At 46.8% G+C, this 11,757-nt stretch overlaps 1 long non-coding RNA gene across 1 annotated transcript; it reads left to right on the forward strand.

Annotated features, from left to right (window-relative positions):
* Nucleotides 1-3,849: 3,849 nt before the first annotated feature.
* LOC143831120 (uncharacterized) lies at nucleotides 3,850-11,101 on the forward strand. Its single transcript, XR_013228731.1, has 3 exons — nucleotides 3,850-4,223; nucleotides 6,144-6,341; nucleotides 10,787-11,101. It is a non-coding gene; the product is annotated as an uncharacterized LOC143831120 (long non-coding RNA).
* The last annotated feature ends 656 nt before the right edge of the window (nucleotides 11,102-11,757 follow it).

The following is an 11,757-nucleotide window of genomic DNA, read 5'->3' on the forward strand; positions in this document are numbered from 1 at the left end:
TGAACTGCTTTGTTGGGCTTGTGCTTGGCCCAGTTAACCCTCTCGGGTTGTAATGCAGAACACCAAGACAAGCGATCTAACATATCGGACCATAAGAGCTTGGTCCTGGGAAGGCGTTGATGTAGAACAGCCAAATCGGCAACAATATTAGTACTCAATTGATGGCCAGACATAACAGGTAAGTCATTTTCTCCCAGGTGGATGATGAGAAAATCAGGCACGCCAATATGAAAAACCTTGTCTGCGACGACCCTCAGCAATGCTGGCCAGTGCAATCCGTGATGACCAGACCAGGCGATTTGACATCCATCTTCCAAGCCCAAACAAGGCCCCCATCCGGAATTCGATACACACTGCCCAGCCCAAAATGGGATGCTGTGTCCCACAATTAGTACCGCAGCCACAGATAAAGTTGGACCTATAAAATTCACATTTTAGTAGGCTCTACTGGACAAATGTAGGATCGGTATGCCTGAGATTTCCACATCCCCAACCTCTTGATATAACGTGATGATTTTTCCGAGGTGTAAGCCTCGGTGGCTACACCGATCTTAAATGACTGTGACCCATAATGCTCAGCCAGAAGACCCGAGGCTGCAATGCAGGTATGCATGACGGCTGCAAACTGAAATTGTGACAAACACTTCCCATTGGTGTGGATGAAAAGGGGGCCCGTAAAAATAAATAGCGACTCAAACTGCTCAATGGGCAAGCGGGTGAGCGAGCCATAGCTAGCAGTTGGATGGATTCCCCTTTTCCTCATTGATTGCCTTTTGAATTGTGGATATGGCAGAAAACCCTGGTGTCCTTTAAAACAATGTCCGATATGCGGAGTACCTTTGTGGCTACCGCGGAGCAGGTTGGGGCTACCAGCTCGCTTACCCTGAAGGCACCGTGAGAAGCTAAGCAAAAAGCTGCTTTAAACAAGTCTGCCTCAAATCATGAAAAACACACTGCTGGCAATTGCTTTATCATCTTGACCAAAAGCACAAGTGTGATGGGTGGTCTGGGGTCAGGGTTGCACGGTGTTTGCTGCCACCACCCCTTAACAGCCTTTCTCACAAGAAATGAAGAGCCTGGGTCCCAGGCTCCAAGTGTCTTGCTGCAAAAGGACAACCCGGATAAAGTGACCCATAGTGACTTGTGGGATAAATCCCGACCTCTCAAATGTGCCAAATAGCGCAATGCCATGGTTTTGTCCATCAGCTATGCAGAATGCCACCCGTCCTGCCTGGCAAAGTCCAGAAACCCTATGACAGCCCCTTCATAAGCTCGCCGGGTAGACTCCGCCAGAGATGATAGAACCCCATTGATGATCATTCAATACCAAGGTGCCCCAGCTCTTCGGAGCACCTCTCCGCCTATGGATATTCCAACGGGGCGAGCCGGTGAAACCTCTCGACCTGAAATTGAGAGAGGGCGTCTGCTATCTCGTTGTTTACGCCAGCTACGTGTTGAGAAGAAAAGTTTATATTATGTGACAAACAAGCCAGTACCAAGCATCGAACAAGATGCATGATCCTAACAGACCGAGAGGCCTGACAATTCAGTATCCTAACAACGGCCTGGTTGTCACACCAAAATAATACCCTCTTATTGGCGAATTTGGCATGCCATAGCATTACCGCGACCAAAATGGGAAAAAACTCCAGGAAGGTCAAATCGCGCCATACAGCGTCTGACCAATTCTTTGGCCAACACTCGATACACCACCTGTTATTATAGAACACTCCGAACCTGCTGCCTCCCGCAGCATCGGCGTGAACCTGGAGTGAATCCCCAAACTGGCACGGAGACTGCCAAATGGCCACAGCGTTAAAATCACGTAAGAATTGTTCCCACACCCGGAGGTCAGCCTTCATGGATTGCATCAGCCAAATGTGATAGAATGGTTTTGACACCCCCCTAATCGCCTGAGCCGAGCATGCACAAAAGTCTCTCCCTGGGGATACAGCTTTACAAGCAAAGTTCAAGTGGACAATGATGATCTGGATGTCCCTTAGACTGGTCCCTAACCTTTTTATCACTGGGGACTGGTCAACTCTTGAAAAATTTACTGAGGCCCAGGGGGGTAGTCTTTTGCCTAGGGACATCGCCACCGCCACCTGAGCCCCTGCTCCACTTGCTTTCCCGCTGGCGCCCTTGACTTCCCGCCGCCCGCTGGGGGGGCACTGCTAGCAAGATGAGCCCCAGCCATGGCGGCCGCTGGAGAACACCAAAGGTGAGCCGGCAGCAGAATGGCAGGGCAGTCCCCAAGGCAGCAGCCAGGGAGGTGGATGAGGAAGAACCACAGCCTGGTACCGACTGATCCACGAACTGGTACTGGTCTTTGCACTCAAACCAGCAGTAGCTTCCACTACTGTCGCCAGTTATTCACTTGCTTGTTAGCACACTCTCCTCCCCTGTCCATCCCACCAAGGAAGAAAGTGAGTGGTTGAGCAAACATCTGACAGGAGCAGCTGTAGACCTCTCCTTGCTGCCATCAGCTAAGGCCCCCTGAAAAGGAGACAAGCAGAGGCGAGTGGGAGGAGGCCACAGTGGCAATTTAGTGGAGGAGAAAGAGCAGCTGCTGCTGTCAGCACAAGAGGAGAGGGAGCTAGCCTGCCAAAGCAGCCGGCCTTCATGTCTGTGAGTATTAGGGTTCCCATATTCTAGGTCGGGCCTGGAGATATCCTGTTATTACAAATGATTGCCAGCCAATAGAGACCAGTTCTCCAGGAGAACATGGCTGCTTTAGAGGGTGGACTCTATGGCACTGAACCCAGCTTTGGCCCCTCCCCTCCCCAAACCCTCCTCCTCAGATCCCCCCCCCCCCAAAAAAAAAAAATCTCCAGGAATTTCTTGACCCAGAGCTGGCATAAAGGAGGGTCATGGCTGGCCTTTTTTTTTTTTTTTAAGACCAACCTCCAGGTGTGGTCTGGAGATCTCACAGAATTATAATTGATCTCTAGATGGCAGGGATCAATTCCCCTGGAGAAAATGGCTACTTTAGAGGATGGACACTATGGTGTTATATCTTGCTAAGGTTCAGGCATTTCCCTACCCAGAACCTGTCTTATTTGAGACCTACAAAACCTTGGAGCTAGCCTTACCCTTTGCCATTGCTTGAACGTAACCGTTAATCCCCAAATAGGTTTCAAATACTGTGCAGTATTAGGTATTCCTTGAGCCAGTGAGTCCACACACACACACACACACACACACACACACAATATACACATACGTACGCATGCATGCACGCACATCCTAATATTCCATCCAAATTACACTTGAAAGAAGCAGCTCCTCCCCTCCCTGAATCAGGGCCTTACCCCTTTCAGGCTTTCATGGGGAAATAAAAAGTCACAGACAATCAAGATCCAGGATCCCACCTTCCCTTGCCTTATTACTGCCACCAATATGTGCTGTCACAACAAGATTAAAATGATTTGCACCATCATTTGTTTCATATTTAATAAACAATTGGATAACAGATTTCCCGGCAAGCCTTGCCTATCAATCAAATCCATGCAAAGTCCCCCTTTGAGCCTCCATTTCCCAAAAAGAAAGAAAACAAAATTGGACTAATTTATTATTCATTTGTTCATTAAGTCTGTATTAAGCAGATATATTATAAAAGAAAACAGAATTATGCCTTTTGATCAGGGAACTCTCGTCTATGAATATTCATAGGCCCCCTCCTTGCCCCCACTGCCTCTCATTTGCACATGCTGTGTCTATTGTGAGACACTGGTGCGTCATTCAGGCACCTCTGACATAGCCAATATCCAACACCAATCTACGTGAGATTTAGAGGGAAATAAGAACTGCTCCCACAAGGCCTGCCTACTCCATCCAATGCAGCCGGCACAAGCTGTTCGGAGGGAGCTTTCATGCCAGGGAGACAGTCCTGGATCTGTAGGGATCTTTTTGTAGAATCCTCTCTTTGTTGTGTCACTGGTGTTGCTAACCTCCATCTACGGCCTTATAGATATGAAAAGCAGCAGGATGTAAATCTCACCTATATTCCTTTCTGCTCACATGGAAACAAACACTTATGTCTCTCCTCTTCAATGTGGCGATATGTGTCGCCATTGTGTCCCCCCCCACACCACCATAGGAGGCTAATGAACTCAGTGGGGTAATGCCAAAATCAGGCAATCTGGTTTTAGACTGATAACCATCACAAATATGGCAACTTGAGAAGAAACTGAGCTCTTCCTAGTTTCCAAGGTTATCACCTGGTAAGTTTTAAATCAAACTGACATTATTTTTTTTTAAATAACAGTATTAAGAAATAAGCCATTTTATTTGTGTTGTTTTAAAATAGATCAATATATGCAAATAAAAATCAGCTATTCCTGCCTTAATAGCAGTCCTTGAAAACACCCATTACTCTTCTAATGACTGAGACCAGAGTCAGTATTGAGTGTTAGATCCATCGGTCCAGAGACCAGGACACTGGGAGTTGATTTCAGCTCTTTATTGTGATCCCAGCATGATGGTACAAGAGGCAAAAATTGAACTAGCAAACCTCTCCAAAACCCCCATATACAACACAATAGATCTTCCTGCCAGTGACTATTGGTCAGTTTCAGTTTAAACTGACTGGGACAAAACCATGCATTGGCTGATGACAGCACAGGATTATGATGCTGCCTCAGACCTCGAACTCAGTCCTTGGCAGATTTACAGACACAACATTGAGGTTGGTGTCCCTCACACAGTCAGTCTTCAATATAAGAGAATGCACATTGAGTAACCACTGTTGAATATGCAAAACTTTTTTTTAAAGATAATTTCCTACTACTGCCACTCAGCCATTTCCTTCCACAGTCCTACTTAGCAAGCTACTTAGCTATTTATCAGTTAGTAGTATTAATGTTATGGTTATATATGTGTTATGAATTGTTTCTTGTACTGTTTCTACATTTTATGTAAACTGCCCTGAGCCTCCGGGGAGGGCGATATATAAATTAAATAAATAAATAAATGGTATGCATTTGTATGTGGACTATGCCCTTCCACCTGACCAAAGGTTGCCTCATAGAACCTTGGCTTTTAAAAAGAACTCTATGTAGCCACATAGGCAGCGGTCACTTAGGCAAAGATGGCAGTGGAACTACTGCAGGGATAGGGATCTGCCTCCCTTGCCCTGCTGTAGTTTTTTGTGTGTGCTTTGTCTTGCGTGGCAATGCATACTGGCTGCCACACACAGCTTTCATTTTTTTAAAATTCATGCTCAGGGGAACTTTGGAGGCACTCAAACCTCTGATTGCTTTCCTCCATTGATTTACAGGTGAGGAGCAGTGACTAAAGAGTGTGTTGCTCTCACCAGGGCCTTTTTCACAGCCCGCCATGGCAGAGTGTGGAGGAAAGAAATGGCTGAATTTATTATCAGACATCACACAATTTTGCCCCATGTGCGGAAGTGGTTGTAGATTCAGGTGGATAGCTGCATTGGTCTGAAGTTAAAGAAAATTTGAGTCCAGGTGCACTTTAAGGCCAACAGAGTTTTATAAAACTTTGTTGGCTGAATAAAAATTTGTTGGTCTTAAGGGTGCCACTGAACTAAAATTTTAATCTGAAAGATGCTAAATTTTATATTCAGTTAGCTTGGAGTATAACATGAACTTCCCTGCTGCTGAATACCACGCTTGCTTCAGTGGTAAAACAGAACTAGAGAAGAAGAATTGTCCCCACCAAGCTCTACTCCTTTCCAAATGTATTTGTCCTATTGGTGGGAAACAACATGTAGGCAGTAAAAGTTAGTAGACAGCTTGCTGTGTCATCCCTTCCTCTCCATTTACTTGTCCATATCCTTTCTGCTAGTGCCTTTTGGAAAATTGTTGTGTTAGCAGTCAGACCCCTCCTCTCATTGAGGGGCAGTTTATAGATAGAAAACCATAAACCTCCTTCCTTCATTATCATTTCAAATATTAAATGCAATACACTGCCTGGCCGAAAATGACACAGAAATAGATGTCAGCCAGCTCATAGGTGCAAATATAATGTCTGGCCCAACAGGACATAGTAACGGATGCCAGCCAGAGATGTATGGATATGTCTCTGTCCAGTAATCATCAAGAACCATTAATCCAGTAATCATCAAGAACCATTACCTATCATTCACTTCATGAAATCTCATCACTTGTCTCCCAAAGTCATTATCCACCTCTGGACAGACCATCAAGTTATTGTTTTGGGGCTGATACATCAGACTACCCTGGGAGCATTTTCCCTATGTCAAGAGCACCTAATTACCTGTGTGTGTGTTGTGTGTCTTCTTGGACCCATACATATGCTCAACATGTACCATCTTCCATGAAACGCTGGCTGTGGACCCCTTCTCTTCAAGACTGGTAATATAACCTTTTCCAAAATACTTTCTCTCCTCCCTGAATTCTTCTTAGCTAGGCTTGTGTGTGTTTTTCATTGCGTTTTGTGTGTGTTGTACCCCCTTATTTCCCCTTAATAAAAGTCTTTCTGGTAAACATCCAGCTGGCTTATTGCAAGCACTCTCTGAGGAAGCAATCCCTGTAAATATGAAGTGGAGATCTCAGTTATCTCCCTCTTGCAATGTCCCCTTTAAGCTAAGTTCCCCCAACTGCCTCTTTGGGTAACAGTAGTTCCGAGTTAAAGGTAGATGTTCTATCAGGAATGGTGGAAACTACATTCTCAGAATGAACCAAGTATCCCTCCTTCCTTTTCACTGAGTGTATTCTAGAATCTGTAGTTCCCAGAATGTTCAATAGTTGATATATTATGATCTAGTAGCTACAATCTCCAGAATATATTAAGTCAAAAGCACAATAAAACAAGAGACATATATTCAAAACCTGCACATGGAAAATGAAGGTGGACAGCATCTGAATGTTGGCGGCATATTCAGGCCCCTCCATAAGATGTTGCCTATATCCAGAGGCTGCCCAGCAGCCAGCTCGCGATTTCATCATTTTTAACTCACAATGTGGTAAATCCAGGAAGGTGGTTTTACCACTATAAAATGTGCAAGCTAGCAGTGAGCAACCAGGGCAAGGAACGTATGGAGGGGGAAAGGCGCGATAGACTTAGCAGCTTTGTCCTGCCCTTGCTCCCACCCTCCACCCTCCATTTCCTGCTCAGTGAGGGAGGCTGATTCCCACCCCTGTGTTAGTTCAACCTCCATTAAGTTTCCAGGTAGTGTTTTTCTTTTTTTCCTAAGTGCCACCTCCCCTTCCTCCTCTTGGTTGTCAGACCCCTGTCTTCTTCTCCTTTCTCCCCCCCCCACCTCTGCCTGCTCCTCAGCCAGTTCCACCGCCATGCTGCCCGTGCTGTGCCACCAGAACTCGTGAGTGGAGGCGGAACAGCCGGCGTGGAGGTACCGCCCTACTTAAGAAGTGCTCAGGGAGAGAGAAGGAAGGCAGGAATCCTAGGCAATTGTGGAAGGGAATGGCTGAGCAGCAGGCGGGTGGACCAACAGGGTCGGGGTGGGGGAGAGAGGAGAAGAAGGGACAGGGGTCTAACAACCAAGAGGAGGAAGGGAAGGAGGCACTTAGTAAAAAACACTGCAGAGAGACATAATGGAACTGACAGGGAATGGAATCTGCCTCCCTCACCCATGCCCTTTGCTGGCCAGCCATGTTTGGGGTTTTTTTTGGGGGGGGGGCTTTGTCTTACATGGCAATATATATGCATAGTAATGAATACAGTACACCAAGCAGGAAGAACTAGAAGTCCTAATAGAGGAAGGGAACTATGACCTAATAGGTATTATAGAAACTTGGTGGGATAACGCTCGTGATTGGAATATTAGGGTTGATGAGTACAACTTATTTAGAAGGGACAGACAAATAAAGAAAGGGAGAAGAGTAGCAGTATATGTTAAGAATGTATATATTTGTGAGGAAGTACATGTATCTGAGCATGGTAGTTCATTTGAGAGTATTTGGGTAAACATAAAAGGAGTAGGAAATAGAAATAGTAGTGGCATTATTGTAGAGGTCTGCTATAGACCACCAGGTCAGGTAGAGGACTTGGTTGTGATGCTCCTCAACCAGATTACAAAGTTCTTAAAGAGGTGGGACACAGTGGTCATGGATGATTTTAATCACCTAGATATCTGATGGAAGACCAACTCTGCTAAAAATGAAAAGTTCAATAAATTCTTAACTTGCTTTGCTGATAACTTCATTTCCCAGAAAGTGCAGTGGGCAACTAGGTGGTCCACAATTTTACATTTGATTCTTACCAATATGGAGGAACTGATTGATGAGGTGAAAGTAGTATGTGAGAAAAGGCTCTAGAGGTCTTAGTAGACCATATACCAAACACGCGTCAGAAGTGTGACTCGGTGGCCAAAAAGACAAATAAAATTTTGGGCTGTATCAAAAGAAGTATAGTATCCAGATTGCATGAGGTGATGGCACTGCTTTACTCTGCTCTGGCTAAGCCTCACCTAGGATACTGTGTTCAGTTTTGGGCATCACATTTGAAGAAGGATGTAGACAAACTGGAGCATGTCCAAAGGAGGGCAACGGAAATGAGGGGTTTGGAGACCAAGACATATGAGGAAAGGTTGAGAAAACTTGGTCTGTTTAGCCTGGAGAGAAGACGACGAAGAGGTGATAGGACAGCCATCTTCAAGTACTTCAAGGGCTATCACATAGAGCAGTGGTCCCCAACCTGCGGGCTGCGGCCCGGTGGCGGGCCGCAAAGGCCTTGGTGCCGGGCCGCGGCTCCTTCTTCCCTCCCCCCCGAAGCGAGAAGCTCGCCAGGCCACGAGCAAATCGGCCGCCAAAGCGGCACAAAGCGGTGGCGCAAACGCGCTTGCGCAGACTGCCGCGCACGCGTGTTTGTGCCCCTGCGGGCGCAAACGCACATGCGCAGCAGTCTGTGCATGCGTGTTTGCACTGGGGCTGCAGCGCACGCGTGGGCCCCCGGATCGCCCTAACCCCCCACTCGGCCACAGCGGTCCACAGCGGCCGAAAGCTTGCAGACTGCTGACATAGAGGATGGAGCACAGTTGTTTTCTGTTGACCCAGAGGGTCAGACCAGAACCAATGGGATGAAATCAATTCAAAAGAATGTTCAGCTACACATCTGGAAGAAGTTCCTGACAGTTAGAGACAGTTCCTTAGGGGAACAGGCTTCCTTAGGAGATGGTGGGTTCCCTTTCCTTGAAATTTTTAAAGCAGAGGCTAGATCGCCACCTCACAGGGAAATGCTGATCGCCACTTTGGGATCGGGAGGCAAATTTCCTCCAGGGTCGACTGGCCAGAGTTTCTGGGGTTTTTTTGGGGGGGGGGAGGCATTATCTGGGCATGGAATTAGGAACAGTGTGGGTGGGCAGGTAGTTGTGAATTCTGCAGGGGGTTGACTAGATGACCCTGGAGGTCCCTTCCAACTCTTTGATTCTGTTATTCTAAGAGGAAGATTAGTTGGGATGAGCTTGCCTATCTATTTATGCATTCTCATCTATATTTGTTTGGAGCTCCGCTACGGAGCCAGTGTAGTGAGGTCCTTGGACTTTCACTCCAAAGTCAGATCCTAGCTTAGGGTGCCAGGTCTGCTTCAGCAGGACTTTCATCTGGCTATTCTCACCACTATTCAGCTGGATGGCAGGAGGAAAAATGGGGTGGAGAAATAGGGGCTGATAATTGGAATTAACATCATTGCACCTGTGGGGACCAGGGCTGATAGTCCCCTGCTGGGAGATGATGTCCCAACACCAATGGATGCTTCCATGCTGCTACCCAGCTGGTTGGCAAGGAGAAAATTCAGAAAACAAAAGGTGCTGACAGCATCTTGATACATTGATTTCACTCTTCATGTATCCAGAAGCACCGAGTTTTACCCAGATGACAGTATCTTTTACAGACATGCAGATATAACTTCCTGGCATATGGGGAGTGATGCCAGCATGTCACCAGCAATATCATAACACAAGTAAGGGTCCCCACCACCCATACGTCCCCCTGCTTTTACCAGCAACACTCTAGCGTTTGTGCCAGAAATTATGTCATTGTGGTGCCAGTGATGTCACTACATCACCAACAAGGGCCACCACTCAACTACTGAGTGTCCCACTAGTTGCTAGCCTGTTGAAACCACTTGTTGCTGCTAGGCTATCTGCTGTCCATTGTGTGGAAACAGGATGCTATCCTTATCCATGGTTCCTGTATATATTTGTGAAACAGCCTGGGGGGTGGAACATGTCTGGCTGTCCAAGTTGGAATAGGGCCAATCAGCCAGCTTTGCTGGCAGCACCCTGATTGGCCCTGCCCCTGCAGCTCCCACCCTCTGTCCCTGGACTCTAGCCTCTTTGCTCTCAGATGTACCTCAGTGCTTGGAGCCAGCAACAGGTAAGGGATGAGGGCCCTCGGCAAAGGGTCATGGTGCAGGGCCTGTTAACTAGGGCCTCCCGGCCTGCTAAGCAAGGCCTGATAATGAGGGCCTCCCATCCTGCTGACTACCTGCTAAGGAGCTCTGTCCCAGGCCTGCTAACAAACTGGCCAGCCCCCGCCCACCCCACTTGATCCGACTGTGAGCTACAGGCCAAAGCCACCTTAAGCTGCCTGGGTGGGGGCTAGGGGAGGGAACCATTTCAAGGCTTGTTCTTAGGAACGGGCTTTGAAGCTAGTAGTTCTATAATTGAATCCAAAGGAATTATGTCATAGTGCTAAGAATAAAATCCTTTTTTTATCATATTGATGTTCCTTAGTTTGACAGTTGTTAATTTGACAGGTATTCTTCTAGACACTCTCTCAACTGATAAAACTTTTGCTTTAAAAACTATGACCCAAGGCTTAACGATTTTACCCAACAGGAGAGAAAGAGTCAGCTGCCAGAACCAGGAATGGGACCATGGGTATTTGGTTCACTTCCATTTGTTGGCACCCATCATTGCCAGCCTGAGTGGAACAGCTTGTTGGAGCTGGCACGGCACAGACAGAAGGAGAGCTGGACAATGCTGGCAGTGGTGTGTGTGTGTGTGAGAGAGGTATGGAACAAAGAAGTCAGCCACACAGGATGATGGACTTCTACATTGTACAAGCCAAGGAGAGGCCAACTTCTACAGCTGGATAATTTGGCTGTTGATCATACAACCATCCAAACAGGACTGAAGCTATTAATAAAGTTAAGTGCATACTGCTGACATCAGAGTCAGAATCCTACTGCTGAATTTAGTCAGCATCCTGCAAGATGTCATGAGGAATCTTGACCATCACATGCCTTGTAGGCAACGGAGAGACCCTAAATGGCCAACAGAACTTTAGCACCAGAGTTAAGCCTCACCTGGGATCTCAATTTCACCCATTTCAGGGGTTATGGGGGCACCCAGGGAATCCCTGGCAAATAGCAGGTTGGTCATTGTTCTTGATGTCCAACCCCTGTTTGTGAACCCTTTGGTTTTCTGGTCCTGTTGTCTTGGCTCATGACATATGAGTCCTGGATGTCCAGAGGCCAAGAAACTGTGGGTTCTTCTTCTTGAGCTTTGTAGGGATTACTGCCACAACTTCCCTGTCTTATGAAAATAACTCATTAGGCCCAACTCTGACACTATCCTCCCTTGCAACCCCCAACCCAAAAAGGCAGCACCTGGTTTATGTGAGGATTTCTGGTAGAACTGGTACACCAAGGCAGGGAGCAGAATGTCTGATGCCAATTCCAGGGAATGTTCTTCCAGCCCATACTCACTATAGCCCAAATGGTCCTCAATGAAAGTGAATGACCAGTATCTCAGCCACCTCGTACTCTTCTTCCCTATCAACAGTTAGGAAAGGAGGCAGAGGTGAT

Source organism: Paroedura picta, chromosome 3, assembly GCF_049243985.1.
Source record: "Paroedura picta isolate Pp20150507F chromosome 3, Ppicta_v3.0, whole genome shotgun sequence".
NCBI classification, from domain to species: Eukaryota; Metazoa; Chordata; class Lepidosauria; order Squamata; family Gekkonidae; genus Paroedura; species Paroedura picta.